We start from the raw sequence: 25,105 nt of genomic DNA on the forward strand, positions 1-25,105 counted from the left end.
TGTGTTGTGATTGAGATTGAGCGCTTGAAGGACTGAGTGGGATATGAGGGAGATGGTTGTGGTCCATTAAGTGTTGGTGTGGTGGTGGTGTGGTGGTTGATGCTGTGTGGTGGTGTGTGTGGTGGTGGTGTGTGTGTGGTGGTGTGTGTGTGGTGGTTGATGCTGTGTGTGTGTGTAGTGGTGGTGGTGTGGTGGTTGATGCTGTGTGTGTGTAGTGGTGGTGGTGTGGTGGTTGATGCTGTGTGTGTGTGTGTGGTGGTGGTGGTGGTGGTGTGGTGGTTGATGCTGTGTGTGTGTAGTGGTGGTGGTGTGGTGGTGGTGGTGTGGTGGTTGATGCTGTGTGTGTGTAGTGGTGGTGGAGTGGTGGTTGATGCTGTGTGTGTGTAGTGGTGGTGGTGTGGTGGTTGATGCTGTGTGGTGTGTGTGTGTGTGGTGGTGGTGTGTGTGGTGGTTGATGCTGTGTGTGTGTGTAGTGGTGGTGGTGTGGTGGTTGATGCTGTGTGTGTGTAGTGGTGGTGGTGTGGTGGTTGATGCTGTGTGTGTGTAGTGGTGGTGGTGTGGTGGTTGATGCTGTGTGTGTGTGTAGTGGTGGTGGTGTGGTGGTGGTGGTGTGGTGGTTGATGCTGTGTGTGTGTGTAGTGGTGGTGGTGTGGTGGTGGTGGTGTGGTGGTTGATGCTGTGTGTGTGTAGTGGTGGTGGTGTGGTGGTGGTGGTGTGGTGGTTGATGCTGTGTGTGTGTAGTGGTGATAGTGTGCTACGGGAGCTAAACCTCATGTCCTTGGAAGACAGAAAAGTAAGAGGAGATATGATAACAACCTACAAAATTCTGATGGGGAATTGACAGGGTGGACAAAGACAAACTCTTTAACACAGGTGGAATACGGAGAACGCGACACGGGTGGAAACTGAGTACCCACATGAGCCACAGGGATGTTAGAAGGAACTTTTTCAGTATCAGAGTAGTTAACAGGTGGAATGCATTAGGCAGTGATGTGGTGGAGGCTGACTCCATACACAGTTTCAAGTGTAGATATGATAGTCTATTAGGCTTAGGAATCTGTACACCAGTTGATTGACAGTTGAGAGGCGGGACCAAAGAGCCAGAGCTCAATCCCCGCAAGTACAAGTAGGTGAGTACACACAAGGAAACTAGGCACTAAGATATTTGTTAATATATTATTTTGCAATACAATCAGGGTAATGTAATGCTATATTGCTATACCAACACTTCTATCTTCCTCGTCTCTTTCTGGAGACTAGGCTCACCATAGCCCGTGCTACTTGCCCGGCTCCTGTGCCAGGTAAGTCCACTACGGGCTCACCATAGGCCGTGCTACTTGCCCCGCTCCTGTGCCAGGTAAGTCCACTACGGGCTCACCATAGCCCGTGCTACTTGCCCCGCTCCTGTGCCAGGTAAGTCCACTACGGGCTCACCATAGCCCGTGCTACTTGCCCGGCTCCTGTGCCAGGTAAGTCCACTACGGGCTCACCATAGCCCGTGCTACTTGCCCGGCTCCTGTGCCAGGTAAGTCCACTACGGGCTCACCATAGCCCGTGCTACTTGGAACTTATGTTCCGAGTAGCTGATTCTAAAACGACAACAACTACTCTCTCTCTCCCCTCTTTCTCTCTCCCCTCTTTCTCTCTCCCCTCTTTCTCTCTCCCCTCTTTCTCTCTCCCCTCTTTCTCTCTCCCCTCTTTCTCTCTCCCCTCTTTCTCTCTCCCCTCTTTCTCTCTCCCCTCTTTCTCTCTCCCCTCTTTCTCTCTCCCCTCTTTCTCTCTCCCCTCTTTCTCTCCCCTCTTTCTCTCTCATAATTTTCCTTCCTTTTCCTTCTATGTATCCTTCCCCTCCCAGTCCCCCTTCCCCTCGCCCCATCACGCCCATTTCCTCTCGTGGCGCGCTTCCCTCTTCCCCTTCCTCCTCTCCCCACTTCCTCGTTATTTCCCCTTCCTTATTACCGCTCCATCTCCGCCCTCTCCCCTCTCTCCCCATCCCACCCCTCCCTTCATTCATGCCCCTCCCCCCTCTCTCCTTCCCCCAGCTTCCCTTTATCAGTCTCTATATACCTCCTCTTCCTTTCACAGCGTTGTAACCTTTTAACCTTCTCTAGCCCCTTCATCTTTCGCTATATCCTCGACTCTTCAGCCCTTTCTGGCCCTGAAGCGCTCTCAAAACCCCCTCAGGTCGCTCTGACTATTCAAGCCACTCTCTCTGTGACCATTCAAGCCACTCTCTCTCTGTGACCATTCAAGCCACTCTCTCTCTCTGTGACCATTCAAGCCACTCTCTCTCTGTGACCATTCAAGCCTCTCTCTCTCTGTGACCATTCAAGCCTCTCTCTCTCTCTCTGTGACCATTCAAGCCTCTCTCTCTCTCTCTGTGACCATTCAAGCCTCTCTCTCTCTCTCTGTGACCATTCAAGCCTCTCTCTCTCTCTCTGTGACCATTCAAGCCTCTCTCTCTCTCTCTGTGACCATTCAAGCCTCTCTCTCTCTCTCTGTGACCATTCAAGCCTCTCTCTCTCTCTCTGTGACCATTCAAGCCTCTCTCTCTCTCTCTGTGACCATTCAAGCCTCTCTCTCTCTCTCTGTGACCATTCAAGCCTCTCTCTCTCTCTGTGACCATTCAAGCCTCTCTCTCTCTCTGTGACCATTCAAGCCTCTCTCTCTGACCATTCAACCTTGTTGTCAAGAGTTACACAATTTCGAAGGGCCAGTAGGCCTTCGCCGGTGACCTACTTGACCCAATTATTACCTATTACGCAACGCGGGTGTGTAGAGAGCAGTAGAGGTGGATAATGGAGTGTAACCTATTGCTGAGTTTAACCTACTCTGGACATTTTTTCATTGGTATAGTGCGGCATGTTTGTGTGGTATACTCCGGGTACCACGCCACTGTGTACCGTGCAAGGTAAACCAGGCCAGGATACGAACCCAGGCCAAAATGCTCGCGAAGCTTCGGGGCGAGTGTTTTACCACTGCTCCACGGGGGGACTGCTGGGTGGGATGGGAAAGAGAGAGAGAGAGAGAGAGAGAGAGAGAGAGAGAGAGAGAGAGAGAGAGAGAAGGAAAAGACGACAGGATGGAAATAACAATAATAATTCAGTGTCATGGGACAGGCAGCCATTGTATATATATATACACACATGTAAGGTTTATATCGTGGTCCCCCCCCCCCCCCGACATCCCACAAGGTCGTACTACGGACCCCCCACAACAAGCTAATTCTTGGGTACCTATTTACTGCTAGGTGAACAGACGCATCGGGTGATAGGAAATGCGCCCAATCATTCGTCCCGTCCGGGAATCGAACCCGGAACTTACACTTGATAGTCGAGAACTAACTCGAGTGTTACCATCTCCCCTCATACTCAACACTCACAGTCCCGTCCTCTTAACAAGAGACAAATGCTCATTACTCCAGTGATTGTAACCATGATATATATGTGCTTCAGCCTACAGTTTAGACCTATTGTCTTGTGTATGACCCTCTGTCCTGCGTGACAGTGAATACCAGCATTATCCTCACTCTAATAAGACCTATCAAAATCCTCAGATTAGGCAAAATTGTAATTTTGTCAATAAAGATGTTAATAATAATAATAGATGTTAATAATAATAATAATTAGTCCAGCCGCCGAAACCCATTTTTTTTTTTTAATGAAAACTGTTTACACACCGGTCGGCCGAGCGGACAGCACGCTGGACTTGTGATCATGTGGTCCTGGGTTCGATCCCAGGCGCCGGCGAGAAACAATGGGCAGAGTTTCTTCCACCCTATGCTCCTGTTACCTATAGCAGTAAAATAGGTACCTGGGTGTTAGTCAGCTGTCACGGGCTGCTTCCTGGGGGTGGAGGCCTGGTCAAGGACAGGGCCGCGGGGACACTAAAAAGCCCCGAAATTATCTCAAGATAACCTCAAGATAACCTACACACAACTCACAGCAAATGTTCGAAAACTTCTCAGTGCTTCGCTCACGACTTGTGTTCGAATCGTAGCTCACTAAATGCTTCACCTACGCCCTTCAAATATCAACAATCGCCATCAGCACCTAAACTAACCTACGCCTAATTATACATCTCACCTTAATACATAATAACATTAATTTATATAAGGAGCAATCCTATTAATACAACACAATAGGATAAAAATGGATGAATGATTTTGAGGGAGGGTGGGCCGCGGCTTCAACGAGCCTGGCCTGAGGACAGGTTGAATACCCAAGTGTCGTGTTTTCTCAGACGATTGTAAATTGACCCGAATGACCCTCAGAGCCAGTAACTGAACTAGTGATTGCCGTGTGTGTGTGTGTGTGTGTGTGTGTGTGTGTGTGTGTGTGTGTGTGTGTGTGTGTGTGTGTGTGTGGTGTGTGGGAGGGTGGGTGTAATATTCGGCAAGCCGAAACACAGTGCAATAAATATATAAATCATAAATACAACAATTCCTACGTTATATAAATTATTATTTCAGCTGAGGAAAGTGTGGCTGCTCTCGTGTTCAGTGTTGCCAGCGGCCTATGTATAGCAATAGATAGCTGCTCCAGCACGATAACGGTACATTGTGAGTTTTAGATTTCTGTGAATTGGCTACATTGTGTTGGCGTGGAGGAGGTCTCCTTTCAGATACTGCTATCAATACTACAATTTATAGACAGTCTTTGTGAAGTATAGAGTAATGTTTACAAATGATATTATTATAATGTCTTCAAACTTTTTTTTTTTTTTAATTTTCTTCGTTTTCAATATATTTTTCGTGATCGTCGAACTTGTTTACTTGTTAAATAAATACATCTTCTGTACTCACCTAGTTGTGCTTGCGGGGGTTGAGCTCTGGCTCTTCGGTCCCGCCTCTCAACCGTCAATCAACTGGTGTGTTTACTAGTTGTGTTTTGCGGGGGGTTGAGCTTTGCTCTTTCGGCCCGCCTCTCAACTGTCAATCAGCTGTTTACTATTTTTTTTCCCACACCACACACACACACCCCAGGAAGCAGCCCGTTACAGCTGACTAACTCCCAGGTACCTATTTACTGCTAGGTAACAGGGGCACTTAGGGTGAAAGAAACTTTGCCCATTTGTTTCTGCCTCGTGCGGGAATCGAACCCGCGCCACAGAATTACGAGTCCTGCGCGCTATCCACCAGGCTACGAGGCCCCAGGCTACGAGGACCCTGGTGTACAGGTTCCTGAGCCTACTGGGCTCTTATCATATCTACACTTGAAACAGTGTATGGAGTCAGTTATACATGCGACATGCATCACATTCTGTGATGCATGTCGTATGCTCGAAGGGATAATTATTTATATAATATATATATATGTATCACTTTTTATGTAATGAAATTTTAAAATAAAGGGATACAACATCGGTTACATGCAGGGTACAAGGCTACTTGTCACAATGTTGTAGAGTTCCTCCAGCTCCTCAGATGGCGGGCAGGAACCATGGATGCAGTGAGAATTTCCTCTCTGGATCGCCACACTAAGGCGCTGAAAGAGGAAACTGGCGGCTCTAGGGTCTCTAGTTGTTTCAATTAGCTTGGAACCCAGCTCCTTCAAAAAAAAAAAAAAAAACTAGCAGCACTTTTACCCCAGGCGCCAAGTGTGCCTGAGGCAATGGGGACAAACTAGGTGAATACAGGTGTATGTGTACCCTCCTGGTCGTCTGTTGGCTCCCTTCCCCTTGGTACATCCCCCCCCCCCCACTTAACGAGGTATGGCATCGCTGTGTTGTTTCCTCGGGAGTGTGGGGGGGGGGGGCTGATTTGACAAGCCGCCGGGTCAAATGATCTATGCTGAGTCAGCGGGTTTGGCAACACTGCTAACCTGGTGCCACTGATCTCTTGAAACCCATGGCACCAGTGCTGAGGGTCTGACTTTACCAATCACTGACATGTATAGATTCTGAACACGGTAAAGTCACCCTTTGAAATATAATATAAACTCTTGTTCGTAAAAGCCCTGCCGATTGATAATTTGAACAAACCAAACATGTTAGTTCTTGCAAGCCCGCCAAGTATGCTTGGCTCTTGATGTCTCTTGACAGGAGTTTAACCAAAGTGATTTTTTTGTGGCATTCTGTTGAACATCTTCACTTTGACAAGCCACAGTGTAGGACTGAAAACAGGAGATGCATTTTCATCCACAGGGTTATAGACCCACTGAACCGCCTACCTGTCGAAACCGTAAATGCTAAAACTCTGAATCGACTTGAGAATGGTCACAATCGACTTGAGAATGGTCCAGGACGGACCGAAACGTCGTCGTCCCTTCACTTTCTAATGCGTGGTTTGATCAACAAAACTCTGAATTTCAAAATCCAGCTTGAAAAAATCCTTAGCACAAATTGGCGGGTGGGGGGGGGGGGCCTTTGACAAGCCGCCGACTTCGTGTCCTCATCGAGCCCACTTGAGTGTTAGTGGCCCTCGGGTAAATTCAGGTAAGCCACACTGGCTAACCCGACAGATTGAGGTGAAGAATCAACTCGCTCACCCTTCCTCTGAAACACTGGAATCTGGTCAACTCTCCAGCCCGGTGCTAGCCATCGTGAATAATTATTCCAGATGGCTAACTGGAATATATAAACACCGTCTTCACTAGCCAAGTAGTGTAGCACAGGGAGGACAACAACGAGGGCGAGAAGGCAGAGAGGTCGTCGGAGGTCGTGGAGAACCCCGACCATGACCTGCGGCTCACCGGCAGTATGTGAGGAACCTGACCAGCCACAGTTTACCTGTTGATCCAAGGTGGCGGCCGAGGCCACAAACAAGGCCTGCAGGAGTCATCAACCTCATCCTTCAGCACACGATAGTAACAGTCACAGATGAATGTCATGAAATAAAAAAGTTCAAGACAGGGCTTCTCCCAGTGGGACTCGAAGGGAATAAAACTTGCATCTGGAAGAGTTGTTTGAGCCAGAGCCCTGTGGTCGCTGGACACTGACAGTCAGATACTCCTCTCAGGACACAGTGCCGTCAATAAACTGAGAAACTTGGCACTGTTGCAACCAGGCTGATGATTCACAGGAAAATTATTTTGCTGCCAAGATGCCGGTACAAGGCCAACACCCTTACACAGTTTGATCAAAAGTTTTCGCCTTAACCAGCCGACAAAAGGTAAGGCAGTGGAGCCAGAAAAGGTTAGACTTAGACTAGTATGAAGTTGCGTGACCCTGCTGACGTCGCCTCTAACACACCTGTACCAACTCGGCCAAGTTCAAGGAATATGACCCTTCATTATGAAAGAAGTCAGATGAAGGCAGAGGCAGTTCCAGTACCCCAAAGAAAGTAGCACTCAGTGGTTGATAACTCAAGGGCAGCGGCACTGCTTTCAGTTAGTGGCAAAATTCTTGCGAAATTAATCTAGCAATAAATGACTTTTTTTATCATCGGTTAATATGTCTTTGACAATATGGATTCAGTAAAAGACGCGCTGCTGTTCTTTTTTGTTTTAACTAGACCTCTCTAGTTAGAGAGGCTAGTTGACTAGCCTCACTCATCCTTCTAGTCTAGTATAACTAGACTAGTTGCATCATTGGATGACTCCAAGATCAACACCGTTGTTGCTCTGGACATTGCAGGAGTCTATGATAGAGTATGGCTTCTTGGACTACTATACAAGCTTCAAATACGTGTTATCTCAAGCTCCATCTTGCAGTTAATGAGGGATTACCTTCAGTAATGTTCTCTAAGGACCGTCATTGTTGATATAGCCTTCTGAAAGCCGCCACAGGGAAGTGTGACAGGCGCCTTCTTCTGGAACGTGTTGTTCAGTGACCTACACAGCATCCCTCAACCACAGGTCTATGCTGATGAGTCCACTCCTGGCATTTGCATATGGACAGTAAGAAATACTACTTGGTACGAAGGCCATTGATCAAAATTTGCACTTGGAGGAGGAGGAGTTGGGCAGGTTGCATATACGTCTGAGAAAACATAAGTGATGAAGATGGCAAGACAGCATCTTGTGTCAGCTGGGGACAGGTATGTAAAAGAGTGACAAAACTCTATTGTTCATTGATGAAGCTGACACTTTTTTTGGAAAGATATTTAATTCTCCAATGACCACGAAGAGCCAAGTACTGTACCTAGCACTTAAGGCGGCCAAGAAACACACTTCCACAAAGTGCACTTGATACCTTCTCAACAGCAATGGTTGCACAACTTTGAATGAAGCACAAGTTTACTCCCATGTTGAGATGCGCCTCTCATCTCCACGGCCCGGCACCCGCCATATATACAAATTCTGAAGATAGTAGAAAACCATGCCATAGAAAAACATCCCTATTTCTGTACCGTTAAAGGGGGAACGGTCAGTATACATCAGAGACGTTGGCAGACATCGTGGACAACCTCAAGGCGGAAAACACAACACAAGGCGCTCAGCCAACAGCAACCTCGTGTTGGCTGTGCCATTTACAAGGACACCACTCCATCTATAGTCATTCCCACGGGTGAGATTAAAACAATGAGAGAGAATGAGATTGAGAGAATGAGAGAATGAGATTGAGAGAATGAGATTGAGAGAATGAGAGAGAGAGAGAGAGAGAGAGAGAGAGAGAGAGAGAGAGAGAGGGAGGGAGGGAGGGAGGGAGGGAGGGATGAAGGAGGTCAGCATGAGAGACGAGGTGAATCCGGGAGAGAGGAAGGAGGTTGAGAGATCGATAACCGGAAGTAAGGGAAAGTTAGGATGGGCGGGGAGCCGCACCAGTGTGTGGGTCTCTCTCTCCCAGAGGTTGACCCCTCTTCCCCCCCCCCCCAGAGGCTGACCTCTTTCCCCTTCCCCCCCCCCAGAGGCTGACCTCTTTCACCTTCCCCCCCCCAGAGGCTGACCTCTTTCACCTTCCCCCCCCCAGAGGCTGACCCCTTTCCCCCCAGTGGCTGACCTCTCCCCAGAATGCAACCCACAACAATTTACTGTTGGGTGAACAGAGGCATCATATGAAAGGAAACGTGCCCAATCGTTGTCAGGGGAATCGAACTCTGGTTGCTGCGGTTATCATAGGATAGAAAAGAAGTAAATCTCTCTCTCTCTCTCAACGGGTGAAACAGTGTTTAACAGCGTAACATTGACTGGTGTTATTTTAAGTTCGACAGTTAGTCAGTCAGACGACAAAACAGTCACACACTCAGATAAAACATACATGATCCCATAATGCTACGCTCTCTTCTCAACTGGTCAAATTAGGCTTAACAGCGAAACTTTATGTACGTTATTAAGCATTCGACAGTTATACACTGTCAGACAAAGACACACTCAGAAAATATGTATGATTCTAAGACCTCAATGGATGCTAGGCAGTTTTTTATTATTATTTAAGAGGAAGGAAGAGGTATTTTGGTAGCCAAACCATTACGACTATATAAACCTGGGAAGGGGTCAGGATAAGGATTTGGGATGGGACGGGGGAAAGGAATGGTGCCCAACCACTTGAACGGTCAGGGGATTGAACGCCGACCTGCATGAAGCGAGACAGTCGCTGCATACTTTAAAGGTCATCTTCAAGCATTTAAGGATACTTTCTACTACGCCAACCCACTACTTCAGCCATCTTGGGTCAATTTTTCCATACCACATCTTAATTACAAATGCAATCCTCAATAGTCAAGAGGTAACGTTCCTGCGTCACAATTAACTTAGTGATAAACTTACTAAGTCAGGTCATTACTTAGTCACATCAATAAATGAAGAGATGCATCAACACCCAGTTCACTCATTCAGCACCTGCTCCTGTGCCAGGTAAGTTCACTACGGGCTCACCATAGCCCGTGCTACTTGGAACTTGTTCCGAGTAGCTGAATTTATAATAACAGAACACCACCCAGTTGAGCAGTCATCTTTCACACTTGACGGGAATTGAATTAGTAAGATTCGGATGAGGGACGGGGGGGGGGGGGAAAAGATGAATAATTAATAATTAATAACTTAGGCCTACCTTAAGCAGCCAATGACCAACCCGTATCCCAGACAATTTCCCCTACAAATTTGGGTAAAGCCTCCCCATGCCCCTGGCCTCCAACGTTGGATATATATATATATATATATATATATATATATATATATATATATATATATATATATATATATATATATATATATAATATAATATGAAATATATATATATATAATGTGAAAGGGAACGTTTCGGCCTGATTAAAGCCGTTATCAACACCAGACTGATGTTCTCTCATATATATTATACATATGAGAGAAAAATGTACGAGATAAAAGTAGAGGGGAGAGAAGCATAGATGTAAGGTCGGAGTGAGAGGGGGAATAAAGAGGGGTAGGAGATGGTGGTGGAAGGGAGGAAGAATCAATACTCGGAAGTACGAAGGGGAAATGAACCCAGAGGCCCGAGGGAGGAAGAGGAGAGGAGGGAGGGAGAGAGAGAGGGTAGGCGAAATAAAGAGAAGGGAGGGAGGGGGAAAGTTCACAAGGAAACAGAACAAAAGTGGGAGAGAAATCCAGATGGATAGAAGGGGAAAGAGAGGAAATGGTCTCAGGGAAGAGAAAGCAAGACGAAAGAAAATGAAAGAATGATGTCGGTTCAAAAGGCAGGAAATAAATGAAAGGAAGCGAAGAGGATGGAGTAATAGAGAACGCAGAGAGACCAACGAGAGAGGAGGAGGAGGAGGGCAGCAGGAGGTGGCTGGTACAAGGCGAAGATAAACAAGGAGATATAACGCAACACAGGAGGAGGAGGAGGAGGAAGAAGAAAGAGAAGAATGAGTGCCTTGGGAAGGTTATATGGAAGAGATATGAAAGGGGGGGGGGGAAGAATGAAAAGGAAGAGGCAATAAGGAATGAGTAAATCAAAAGGTAAGGCGAATGAGAAAAGGGACGGGGAGATGAGAGTACTACGAAGGTGAGGAGAAAGCAAGTAGAAGGAAGGCAGAGGAAGGCAAAAAGGGGGTTACGGGCTCGCCATAGCCCGTGCTACTTGGAACTTTTTGTTCGCAGTAGCTGAATCTGAAGCAGCAGCAGCAGCAGCAGGGAACAGAGGGTCGTGGAAGAGGGGAAACAGAGGAAGAGGGAGGGGGGAGCCGTAGGCATCGATGTGAGAGGCTGACAGGTGAGGGGATAACGCCAGAGGGGAGAGGAAGTGAGGAGAGGGACACAATAGAGCCAGTGGATGAATCGAGGGGAGGAAGGAAGTAGAGGGGACGAGAGGGGAGAGGGAAGGGGTCGATAGTAGTTATTCTTCACTCTTGATGTATGGGGGGGGCATGTTCCCCTTGTGTGGTGTTAAGGGGGGAGTGAGTGCCCCCTTCCCTCGTTATAGGTGTTGGGGGGGGGGCCATGTTCCCCTCCTGCGGTGTTATAGTGAGGATGACGTGTGATAGCGGTGCTCTGGGACGCCCCTAGCACCGAGGGGGGCGTCACATTAACAGTGTGATGATATCTCTCAGGCACTTATTATTTTTTTATTTGTATTATTTTCTACCACAGACGTGGCCACACATTTACAATGCTAACCAGCATATATACATTTTCTTCTGTCCTCCATGGACAGGTTTAGAGAAGTGTTAAACATATAGTTCAGGGGATTATTGAACAATCAACCACAGAAGGTGATTCGGTGCTTTTAAAATGCTAAGCTAACCTACATACGTAAATACATAGATACACATATTTACGTATGCCCTACATAAAGTGCTAGATGTGTCTTTTACATAGTGTCATTAATGTGCGCACTGAATGTAAGTTACTTCCAGGACACCCGCGGTTGTTCAACGTCCTCCCAGCAAGCATAAGAAATATTGCCGGAACAACCGTGGACATTTTCAAGAGGAAACTAGATTTATTTCTCCAAGGAGTGCCGGACCAACCGGGCTGTGGTGGGTATGTGGGCCTGCGAGCCGCTCCAAGCAACAGCCTGGTGGACCAAACTCTCACAAGTCGAGCCTGGCCTCGGGCCGGGCTTGGGGAGTAGTAGAACTCCCAGAACCCCATCAAGCAGGTATCAACCAGGACGCACAAGACGGTGATCAGGATCCTCCGGAACACAACACTGAGGACGACCTTGGACGGGGATCTTGCCCTCCTCGGGGTCAAGCAGGTCACCCGGGCGAGCCACAGGTCATAGGCAAGGGCTGCCCAAGCGTTTCTGTACTCCCGGTGGTGGCTATATGATGAGGGAGCCCGGTCTCTTTAGTACATCGCATTTTTGACGTATCATTCCCCCCCCCCACCCCCCCACCCAACACCAAAAACTGATGAACTATAAATGGCAGAAATTGATGTGATATCCCGTTTTCTGTTTGTGGGTCGTCGGCCGGGTTAGGTTCGGGCAATTTAGTACAGATAATAACTGGCTGTGTTGTCACACTGGCTTAGTGGTTCTCTTTTTTAAATTCCTTTCATTTCGGGAATTGAATTGAATTGTCAGGAAAACGGGCAACTCTATTAATAAGAGTTTATTACAATACACATACTATAGAAAACAGTTGAAACACATTCTAGTTTACACCTACTTTACCCTAATTTGAATAAATTACTTATTTTAGCAAACACTAATAATAATAATATTAACGTGACGGTTGAGGCAGAACAATAACGTTGGTGTCAAGAATTGTACAAATTGCAAGTAGTGAAGTATGTGTCGCCTGTCATGTGTAGAGGGACACTGAGAACATCCCCCGTGTCTCGCTGGAGCACACCCCAGACCTAGCCACCACACGCACCGACCAGTTACCTGTGTTGATCCTGCGAGTGCAAGCATTCCTGCAGCAGACACAAAGAGCAGCTGATCACCATCATACGACGCCGACAGACGGACGTCTCAGGAAAAAAATAAGTCTTTGCCCGAAGTTGCAGTTGTAACCCAGAGTATAACCGACTTCGAAAAGAGGAGCCAAAACTTGGGAAAAGAGGAGCCAGAACTTGGGGAAAGAGGAGCCAGAACTTGGGGAAAGAGGAGCCAGAACTTGGGGAAAGAGGAGCCAGAACTTGGGGAAAGAGGAGCCAAAACTTGGGGAAAAGAGGAGCCAAAACTTGGGGAAAAGAGGAGCCAAAACTTGGGGAAAAGAGGAGCCAAAACTTGGGGAAAAGAGGAGCCAAAACTTGGGGAAAAGAGGAGCCAAAACTTGGGGAAAAGAGGAGCCAAAACTTGGGGAAAAGAGGAGCCAAAACTTGGGGAAAAGAGGAGCCAAAACTTGGGGAAAAGAGGAGCCAAAACTTGGGGAAAAGAGGAGCCAAAACTTGGGGAAAAGAGGAGCCAAAACTTGGGGAAAGAGGAGCCAAAACTTGGGGAAAGAGGAGCCAAAACTTGGGGAAAGGAGGAGCCAAAACTTGGGGGAAAGGAGGAGCCAAAACTTGGGGGAAAGAGGAGCCAAAACTTGGGGGAAAGAGGAGCCAAAACTTGGGGAAAAGAGGAGCCAAAACTTGGGGAAAAGAGGAGCCAAAACTTGGGGAAAAGAGGAGCCAAAACTTGGGGAAAAGAGGAGCCAAAACTTGGGGAAAAGAGGAGCCAAAACTTGGGGAAAGAGGAGCCAAAACTTGGGGAAAGAGGAGCCAAAACTTGGGGAAAAGAGGAGCCAAAACTTGGGGAAAAGAGGAGCCAAAACTTGGGGAAAGAGGAGCCAAAACTTGGGGAAAAGAGGAGCCAAAACTTGGGGAAAAGAGGAGCCAAAACTTGGGGAAAGAGGAGCCAAAACTTGGGGAAAGAGGAGCCAAAACTTGGGGAAAAGAGGAGCCAAAACTTGGGGAAACAGAAGTTTTGACTTCTGTTTGAGAGCTGAAGGGCGCGTTAGTTTTGTTGTTTGTGATGGTGGTCCACAGTGGTCCACGTCAAGTATACGAAGACCAGTCTTCAAGTCTCAGTGGTAACCCACAACTGGAGGCGTGTTGGGCATCAGGGGAAACCTCAACAAGTGAGGATAGAGTGGCCAGCCACACATCCCCCCAAGCCTCACCAACACGTTAGCAAGCAGCTCCAGGCACCACTCTCCGGGCAGCTCCTCCAAGCACCTGTAGTCAAACTGCATCTGCACAACCCTCTCCCCCCCCCCCCACACACACACACGCACACACCTGTAGGAACTACGCGACGGCCTGCTACAGCAGGGTATCAAGAGTCACATGTGAGGCCTCCCCAAACACCTGGCGATACCACAGACACAGCAAGTCCCTCACATCCCAGACCTGCTGGCCACAGCTGCGGGTTCAACCAAGATGCAAGAAACAGCTCACGCAGATAACACAATGTAAGAGAATACAGCCAAGACACAGCGGGTAGAGCAGTACGCTGAGAGGTAGCATAAGCAGCCACAATGAGTGCGGGCAACACTGGGGCGACCGAGAGCAACATGGAGACCTTGGAGGCCGTGTCCTGCAGAGCCATCATGAGAGACGAGCTCACCACAACCATCACTGATCATCAGTCTCACCCTCTCACTCATTCCAACCAACACGAAGCTTTCCGCAAAGCACTCAGACTTATCCAAGTCACGCTCAAGTAGAAGCCAGGTCGGTGATGTACTGTCACAGTCACCCTCATCCAGATCCTTCATGAACACGGAACACCGTGCATCACTAGCGTAATAACAAGCAGAAGAACACTGACAGCTTGTTGTTATACTGCTCCCTAGCGTGTCTGCAGACATGGGTGGGGGCGGGTGGGTTCCGGACAAATATTGGAGACCTAACACCGTAATACCTAATACAGCTGACATGTTGGCAACTGTGTTGAGACCTTCCTCGACACGGTCCCACGTGACTTTAGACGAATCACTGGATATTCTCAATGGTGGAGGTGCGGAGGTGAGGCTGCATCACGCTGCGGGGACAGCGCTTTCATGTTGATACCTGGTTGATGGGGTTCTGGGAGTTCTTCTACTCCCCAAGCCCGGCCCGAGGCCAGGCTTGACTTGTGAGAGTTTGGTCCACCAGGCTGTTGCTTGGAGCGGCCCGCAGGCCCACATACCCACCACAGCCCGGTTGGTCCGGCACTCCTTGGAGAAATAAATCTAGTTTCCTCTTGAAAATGTCCACGGTTGTTCCGGCAATATTTCTTATGCTCGCTGGGAGGACGTTGAACAACCGCGGACCTCTGATGTTTATACAGTGTTGTCTGATTGTGCCTAATGTGAACCTAGTTAGCTATTTAGGATCTTTTCTTCTACGGACAACCAGGTACTAATTCTATGGTTTCGCTCTCAATGGCAAGGCGGTGAACTAAACTATATCTGAGCACCATGAAATTTTATATAAAAACCATGTCAGCACTTCATCCTTGTGGACCCAACGGCAGGTCGCACCACCATTTTTTGCCCGATTTCCCAGATATCGTCCGTCTTTCGAACCCTGTAACTCTTGCTACGCACTTACCACAAAACTTCGCACTTAAGCTTGGCCTGTTGACCACAGATCTGGCAGAAACTATGTAACATGGTCCGAAGAACCTGCATAGCAAAGAGGACATCGGAGAGTACAGGCCAACACCACGACTGAAACTGTCTGAGAGTTGTTGTTGTTTTTAAGATTCGCTACCTGGAACAAAAAGTTCAAAGTAGCACGGGCTATGGTGAGCCCGTAGTCTGAGAGAGTACATCGCCACACACCACCAGGCCTCTTTGACCAGCAAGACTGACAGGGATGGGACGTCTCCTTACAACACAGAAAATGGCCAACCCATCCTCCTCTATATATAAAACTTTTTTGCATCTTCTCCATCTATGTAGAGAGGCCACATTGATGGTCTCTCTGTGAAATTGAAATAAGTTTATTGAGGTAAAATACACACAAAGGGACGAGGTAGCTCAAGCTATTCTTACCCCGTTCAGTACATCGTGTTAATACATACATACACACATCACAAATAATAAACATTACCAAACATTCTGAGAGATAAACATATACATTTCCTAAATGTATATGTATCTCTGTGGACCATCGTGTATACACATACATTATGGATAGTCGGATAGAATTTGGTACTATTCCACTTTATTAGTCCAAAACAATGAAGCTAAAAACCCAACATAAATATTCCTAGGCCTAGCATAGCACATATATGTACAATATTAGGCCTCAGCGTGAATTAGGCCTAGGAAGGTTAGGTTAAGTTTTCTTTGTAATATCAGTACCGAAACATATCTTTGTCCAAATTCAATAATACCGATTTCTACTTTTTAATTTGCTTTTACGTCAATATATGAACTATGGTCCTCATCGTTAATATAAGAACTACCTAAAGAGGAGGATGGACTGAAAATGTGATGTTTTAAAGATAGGAGTTAACAGCCAGGTTGAAAAGTTTACTTTTCACCTTTTTTTTTAAACGCAAAAACTCTCATATCCCAAAACAGTCTACAGACGAAACCCAGATCAGCCCCTAGTTTGGTTATGAGGATCGAGTCGATGAAAAGGTCAAAAACCTGGAATCGCTTGACAAAAAGATAACCTACGATAACATGGTTCTCTATCATGATAAAAGAAGCCATGAAAGACAAATGCAGCAGTGATGGAGCATCATCAGAAGAGTCTGGTTCAAGTTCAAGTATGTTTATTGAGATAACAAAGAAATACATCTCAAAGGGATAGAGTAGCTTAGGCTATTTCTACCCCCATTTAACATTATTGCCAACAGCATTTGGTGTTCCCAGGCGGTCACCCATCCAAGTACTAACCAAACCCAACGTTGCTTAACTTCGCTTCTCGTCCGATCAGCGGTGTTCTCAACGTGGTATGGCCGTTGGCATGAAAAAAAGTCTGGTGGCTCAGCAGCACAGAATAAGGACTGGTAGCAACGCCACTATTCCTGTTCGCTCATTAGAAAGAACCATGACAAAATCCTGGTCGATGAAGATGTAAATAAAACCCTTTAAACTTTCATTTTTTAACGTTGTAGGCAAGTTCCAGGAGGCCTGGCCTCTCCAAGCAACCCGTTCTCGCAAATTCGTAAAGTCAATATTGACTTATTAACTACGTGCATAGGTGATATACTAAACATAATAGATACCCTTAAAAAGATTCATAGAAAACACCGACCTTACCTAACCTTGTTAGTATCTTAAGATAAGCATCTTATCTCCAACACAGACGTCGCTGGTGCATGTGTCTTCTAAAAAGATTTAACAAATGTATACCTCCGCCTGCTCTCTCCTCATGGATATTAACATCTGTGGCAAGAGGCTGGCGACCAACACGTGTGCCGTTACTTCAGCACTTCAGAACATCGTGCTGAAGGAGATAACAGCACATATCAGTATTAAATAATAGCCCGGAATCCCCGCGATTACATACAGACAACAGACCTCGAAGTAACTAACTAATGATGTGTGATATACTAAATAATAAAATAATGGCAAAATAGTACCTCATTCTTGAAGCAGAATGAGGTGAACAGTACAAGTCTCTCTGTCTCTCTCTCTGTCTCTCTCTCTCTCTGTGTCTCTGTATCTGTCTCTCTCTGTCTCTCTCTCTCTCTCAGAGAGGGAGAGATTTCCATTTCTCCCTTCCTCCCTCCTACCCCACCCACCAACCCTCCTCGTATATACTTCTCTTATACCATTCTGTTGATATCTTCATATTTTCTCTCTCTCTCTGGTTCTCCTTTACCACCTGCTCTTCCTACGCTGCCTCCTCCTCCTTTATCTCCTACACCTCCATTTCTTCATATTTACCTCCAGCATCATTCGTCTTTTTTTATGTTCTTCATCCTCTTGGTTCTATATTTTCCCAACTTTGCTTTTACGGTTTTATTCACTACTGACTCATATTCCTCCATTCATTCTTTATTCTTACTTCTTCCTCCTCCTCCTCCTCCTCCTCCCGCCTCCTTCATCTCCTAGTGTCTCACTTCCTCCTGGTCGAACTCATTTCCTCTCGTCACTTCCCACTATTGATCCTCACTACTCTCACCCTCCCTCTCTCTCCCTCCATCCCTCCCTCTCTCTACCTTCCTGCCTCCCTATCTCTCTCTCTCCTTCACATGACACAATTGATTCTGACGTAAAATACTGTTAGATGACGTCAATCAAAGCCTGGCGCTGACGTCAATCAAAGCCTGGCGCTGACGTCAATCAAAGCCTGGCGCTGACGTCAATCAAAGCCTGGCGCTGACGTCAATCAAAGCCTGGCGCTGACGTCAATCAAAGCCTGGCGCTGACGTCAATCAAAGCCTGGCGCTGACGTCAATCAAAGCCTGGCGCTGACGTCAACCAAAGCCTGGCGCTGACGTCAACCAAAGCCTGGCGCTGACGTCAATCAAAGCCTGGCGCTGACGTCAAGCACTCGTGGTACATGTTCACGGGGAAAAACAGCAACATATGGAAGCCTGGCGGTGAAAACCTCACGCAGCTCCTAAAAGACTGATCGAAAAGGCTTTCAGTGCGTCGTAGAGACGCAGGTCGGATCGAAGCTATGTTGCCCAAAGGGTTAAGACACGTTCGCCCTTCTGTATGAAGTGTCGGAATAACAGAGTTGTAGCACATTAAGGAACCATCGCGGGAAGATATTTTATATCTTGGTATAATTATAGGTATTTATAGGTATAAATATAGGTATTTATGGTATAAATATAGGTATAGGTATTATAAATATAGGTATAGGTATTTATAGGTATAATTATAGGTATAATTATAGGTATAATTATAGGTATTTAATGGTATTTATATCTTGGTATAAAAAGATAATATTTTATATCTTGACTTGGTGTTAACAAGATGTGAAATTTGCATAATAAGCATTGAAAGAAGATCAGGTGTGCATAATACTAACACCTTGGCATGTGCACCAAAAAAAAAATTGATCATAGTAGGTGAAAATCATGGTAACAATGCTTTAAACCAGAGTATTAAGAACATGTGTGTGTGTCTACTTATCAGATACGAACAATACAACTCAAGGTATGGCCTAAACACATTTATTAACATGTGTCAATGGCATGTGCTTGAAACAATACAAAATTAAATTGGTGTTAACAAACAGGGAGACACACATTAATGACGTCGAAATAGGGAGCGAACTAGGGAACAGTGATAAAGTAATCAGATTTAGCATAGAATGGAATAGATTTGTAGGAGAAAATTCTGTGAAAGTGCCACATTTCCGAAAAGCTGATTTTAAGGGCCTAAGAAATGTTTTAGGTGTAATAGATTGGAAAGTCCTTGGGCATCGGAGGGTGGGCCGGTCTTGGGGCGAGACGTGAACCCAATGATAGGTGACGTAAAAATGGATTTCGATGTGGATTCAAAATATAATTTATTTTTAAATATTCTAAGCAAAGCACAGGAACGTAACATACCATACAAATTGAATAGATCTAATAACAATGACCCGAAATGGATAACGATGAATCTGAAGAACCTTATAGGTAGAAAGAGCTCGGTACAAAAGGATTAAGAATGGAGAAGTCAGTTTAGAACAAGATTCGTCCAACTGGTTAGAAATTTAAAAAAAAGAGGAGATAAGGAGGGTAAAAAGAAACTGAATTTCGCATAGCAGGACAAGCAAAGGCAGATCTTAATGGTTTTTTCAGCTGTATCGAACAGAGATTAGGGAAAGGATTGGTGCATTAAAAACTGAGACAGGTCAGATAACTGATAATGACGGAGAGATAAGATTTTTAAATCTCTCTCTCTCTCTCTCTCTCTCTCTCTCTCTCTCTCTCTCTCTCTCTCTCTCTCTCTTTCATCACATCTTCTCCATACATATATTTCCCTCCTCCTTCTTCTTCTTCTTCTTATTTCATTATCTTATTCTTGTTCTTAAGTGTACCTAAACACTTGTTAAACTGAACGTCAACAAGCGTGTGAGCGCTCAGGTTTGAGTCGTTACTTGGGTACCTGTGGGTACCTGTGGGGTACTTGTGGGTACCTGTGGGGTACTTGTGGGTACCTGTGGGGTACTTGTGGGTACCTGTGGGGTACTTGTGGGTACCTGTGGGGTACTTGTGGGTACCTGTGGGGTACTTGTGGGTACCTGTGGGGTACTTGTGGGTACCTGTGGGGTACTTGTGGGTACCTGTGGGGTACTTATGGGTACCTTACACGCGGGGCAGTTAAAGCGTGAATTCAGGTTTGACCCTCGACATACGGGTTGTGCCCTAGCAGCCAGCATGGAGTCTAGACATTGTACAGTGGTGGTCAGCGTATGATGATCACTGTAACGTTATAATGACACGGGATACTGGTGAGAGATCCCGCCATGTTGGGTGGAGCAGTGATTAAGGTAGTACTTGACTAGCGTATTGAGAACCCAGGTTGGAATCCTGGTCAATTCTTCCCCCCCTTACCACATGAATTCTGGGAAGGAACCAATATGAAGATGCTATGGAATATGAAGATGCTGTCCCTCTGGTGGATTCATCTAGGGGGTTCGCTGGACTAGAGGTTCAGCTAAGTCTGAATCGTTGAGAACCGAAGCCATTCTAAACAAGCCAGCCACCGGAGATAAGACATGTGTAACGACCGCCTGTCGAGGTAGGAGCAAGATGGTCCGATGGTCCTCGCTACTTCAAGACAAGGTTGGCACTTTAGCACGACAGTCTCTTGACGTTAGGAAATCTTGGGAGGAAAGGCCTGGGAGGACAGGCTGGAGCTGAGGAGTCAGGATACACCATCTTGCCCTTGTGATCATAAACCGTATTGCCATGATCTCTGGCAATATGAACTCTGAAATATTTGTGAGGTTATCTTGAGGTTATCTTGAGATGATTTCGGGGCTTTTTTTAGTGTCCCCGCGGCCCGGTCATCGACCAGGCCTCCACTCCCAGGGAGCAGCCCGTGACAGCTGACTAACACCCAGGTACCTATTTTACTGCTAGGTAACAGGGGCATAGGGTGAAAGAAACTCTGCCCATTGTTTCTCGCCGGCGCCTGGGATCGAACCCAGGACCACAGGATCACGAGTCCAGCGTGCTGTCCGCTCGGCCGACCGGCTCACAGGTGTGGGCCAGGGTGTATCGTAGTGGCCACCCGCCTGCGCTCACAGCAAGGACAATGGGCCAGATTCACGAAGGCACTTACACAAGCACTTACGAACCTGTACATCTTGTCTCTATCTTTGGCGGCTTTGTTTCCAATTATTAAACAGTTAATGAGCTCCGAAGCACCAGGAGGCTGTTTATAACACTAACAACAGTTGATTGGGAAGTTATCATACTTGTAAACTGTTTAATAAATGTAACCAAAGCCGTCAAAGATTGAGAAAAGATGTACACGTTCGTAAGTGCTTGCGTAAGTGCTTTCGTGAATCTGGCCCCAGGTCAATAGGAAGAGTCGTATGGTGGTGAGTGAACGACGAATGTACGCACCTTTAGTTTCGTGTAACAATGTCTGGCATTCGTGGCTTTTCGTGGGTATAACCCAGTTTGATTTGCCGGCGAGGCCAAGAGACACTTAAAGATATTACACCACCAAAGATCACTTTACATCCAAACATCTACCACCTACGGGGTTATTCGTGCCCGTGCCACCTCTTGTGGTGGCTTCAACAACAACAACAAGAAGTCATCACCCTGGACAGGTAGAGACTGGGGGGGGGGGGAATAAGTAACAGGTAGAGTAACTGAGGAGTGGTTTGTCCTGCTCGGGTCGCAGCTCAGCCCCGCTCCTGTGCCAGGTAAGTCCACTACGGGCTCACCATAGCCCGTGCTACTTGGAACATTTTGTTCCCTAGTAGCTGAATCTTAAACCACAACAACAAGGTGTGTCCAGCAGTGAGAGAGGCGTTCACACCAGCGCCGCTGAGTGCAGCGGTCGTGTCTGTGAAGTACAACACGCACGTTGCTGTACCATATGTAACAGTATTATGTTTATGTATGCAACTTATTTTTTTTTTTTACACAGATGGGCAGAAAAATACATCTGACTGTTGTTAGCAACCGAGATCTTTCCCTTCCCATAGTTCATGATAAGCCTTACTTAATTAAGTTTTTTTCCCCTGGAACACGACCCGATAATCGGTTAACAACCAGGTACCCAATTACTGCTGGGTGAATAGAGGCGAAAAGTTAAAAACTGGTACCCAGTCAATCCTCCCTGGCCAGGATACGAACCCAGACCACATCACACCACCACCACCACCTCGTTGTGCTCAGAGACGGGTGACCACTGAGGTAGCTGTGACTGGTCGAGGCCCACTAACCACAGGCAGGGGGGGGGGGGGAACAGATGCCCTAGTACTCCTGTTGGAACTCCTTTAATCCTCTGTAATTACGGGAGTATTAAGCAGCCATGTAGTGAAACAGATCCTCCAAGAAATGCTAAAGACACTAGACTCTCTCAACAGTCGCTATCATTTAAGGGGAATGTTGCCCGTGGCTGATCACGCTCCTTAGAGTAACAGCAGCAGCCCCTAGACCATATACATGGAACAATTAGTTAATTATGCAGGCGATGAGTCACAATAACGTGGCTAAAGTATGTTGACCAGACCACACACATTAGTAGGTGAAGGGACGACGACGTTTCGGTCCATCCTGGACCATTCTCAAGTCGATGGACTTGAGAATGGTCCAGGACGGACCGAAACGTCGTCGTCCCTTCACTCTCTAGTGTGTGTGGTTTGGTCAACTTAATTATGTTAGTACACGTGTTAGTGGCCACGAAACCTTCTCCTTCAAACCAAACTGTCGTCTCCGTCCTGGAACTACTTACATGCTTCCAATATATCACCAGATAAACAAATCCACAAGGGCCGTGACGAGGGTTCGAAACCGACCTCCGAGTTCACCAGATTTGGCGAGAACGGACTCCCTCACTCCGGGTCCATATAGAGGTGAGGAGAGACCATCAACAGTCCGGAACATGGGGCGCCCGTGTGACAAGCGGCTCACTCGCCGAGGGAGCCCATCCGCGCCTCCTTCAAGGGGGGAAGCCACGTTTGACCTCTGGCGTGTTGCTCTAGGCACTTGTAACCGCCGACGATAGCCGCCGTCAGCTGTCGGACCGTATTGCAAATTGGTGACTGTGTACGCAGACGTGGCCGGGAAAAGTGGAGTTCAAACAGAAGCGTCAGTATTATCCCTGTTGCACTTCGACATGTGTAAGGGTCAATATCTAATCTTCGTGCTCGTCACAATCTTCCTGCCCTTCACAATTCGCCCCTTCACAATCCTTGCCCCTTCACAATCCTTGCCCCGTCCACGATCATCGCCCCTCCCCAATCCTCCACGTCCGACTTCTCTTGGGAGAAGTGGTTGGAACGTGGGAAGGGGGAGAGATGGGAAGGGGGGGGGGGAGGATGACGCACGCACACCAACCTACACAAGGGGGCTCCAGCATCCCCCTTGACGTAAAAGCTACGGGAGAGATGGACAGGAGAGATAGAAGGGGGGAGAGGGCGATGGAAGGGGGGTAACGAGAGAAGCGCGAGAGTTGAGGTGTGATAAGGACAGAAGGGATAAAGAGGAAGCCGGTGAAGGATGCTTGAGGAGGGGATGGAGGGCGATGAGGATGGAAGCGAAAACGTTGACGGGAGAGAGGATGAAGGGCCAAGACACACAGAGGCATTAAAGGATCCTGTAGAGAGCGGATTGACACACAATGAGTAGATGATGATGTGAAAAGATCTGCCTTTGGTCTGGTCTGAAGCGCTGCGCGTACTAGTGGCTTTTCAAGAATGTAATTACTATGCTATGTATCCTCACAATCCCAATGTACCTTCTTGTATATAATAAATAAATAAGAGCTGCAGAGGAACTTTAGAATGGAGGTAGAAAGATGGGTGGGGAGGAGCTGTAGGAGGGAAGAGAAGAAAAGTAAAAAGGAATTATAGAACGGAATAGAAGTGGAGAGGATCTACAAGACTGAGAAGTTGTAGAAGTGGCAAGATTGACAAGGAAAGGTAGTGTTAATGATCACTTGTAAACGCTTCAGGACAAATATGCCTCATCCACACTTGGGGGGGGGGGGGGGAGAACTACCTTCAGTAACAGGGCCCCTGGGTTGAGTGAGTAGTGTAAACACGGACACCAGGGGTGTCTTACACAAGAAATACACACACACATTTCTTAGATGTTCACATTCTCTCAGGTAGTGGTCAAGGCGGTCAGTAGGGGCCTTGAGGCTTCTAACCTATGCTCTGGGTACTCCCAAGCACACACCCCTTACATCACTACACCACCACATGCTCAAAAGTGTTGTCTAAACTTATTTGCTTAGGAGCATAGGTTCGAAGCCTCCTCACGGCTCATCCTCATTTTTGTCACAAACATTATTATTATTATTGATTTTTTTTGATGTTCTATTTAAAAGATTAACTAATTTGGACAAACTCTAGTTAGTTATGTCTTTATGGCCGGTCGGCCGAGCGGACAGCACGCGGGACTTGTGATCCTGTGGTCCTGGGTTCGATCCCAGGAGCCGGCGAGAAACAATGGGCAGAGTTTCTTTCACCCTATGCTCCTGTCACCTAGCAGTAAAATAGGTACCTGGGTGTTAGTCAGCTGTACTGACTCCACCCCCAGGAAGGCTGCTTCCTGGGGGTGGAGGCCTGGTCGAGGACCGGGCCGCGGGACACTAAAAGCCCCGAAATCATCTCAAGATAACCTCAAGATATGGCTCTAACATAGAGGAGTAAAAGGTAGAGTTGTTCAACCCTCGTTCCCTTACCTGTACGGGATATTGGTCTCGCTCCGTCACAGTAGTCACATATGTAGAATTTGATTATTAAATTATAATTATTTGACCTTTTTAAGCTTTCTAATATTTACGCATTGATCATCGACTGTGCGGTTTCTATCTCGCCTCTTTCTATCTCGCTCTTATATATCTCTTTTTTTTCACTCTCTTACCTTCTCAATTTGTCTCTTCATCTCAATTTCTCTCCATTTCTCATGTCTTAATTCGCCTTTCCTTACCACGTATTTCCAATTGATAAACGCCCGTCTTCTCTCTCCCAGGGAACTGATGTGTGTGTGTGTGTGTGTGTGTGTATATATATATATATATATATATATATATATATATATATATATATATATATAATGTATATATATAATATATATAATATATATTGTGTATAGTTTTACACACTGTGTCGAGTGTTACCTAGCTCCTGCCCCCCCCCCCCCCCGGAGTTCTACATCTGCAAAATGCAAAATTCACCCCAGAAGAAAACTTCCATTAGCAACGGGGAATATAGCATTAGTTTGTGATGGC

At 46.7% G+C, this 25,105-nt stretch overlaps 1 protein-coding gene and 1 pseudogene across 1 annotated transcript in view; one reads left to right on the plus strand and one right to left on the minus strand.

Moving 5' to 3' along the window:
* Nucleotides 1-25,105, plus strand: part of LOC123762328 (ets DNA-binding protein pokkuri) — a 364,987-nt gene that overhangs the window by 143,650 nt on the left and 196,232 nt on the right. The gene's annotated exons all lie outside the window — the stretch shown is intronic.
* Nucleotides 16,579-16,697, minus strand: LOC123767090 (5S ribosomal RNA; annotated as a pseudogene).

This window comes from Procambarus clarkii, chromosome 5, assembly GCF_040958095.1.
Source record: "Procambarus clarkii isolate CNS0578487 chromosome 5, FALCON_Pclarkii_2.0, whole genome shotgun sequence".
Taxonomy (NCBI): Eukaryota; Metazoa; Arthropoda; class Malacostraca; order Decapoda; family Cambaridae; genus Procambarus; species Procambarus clarkii.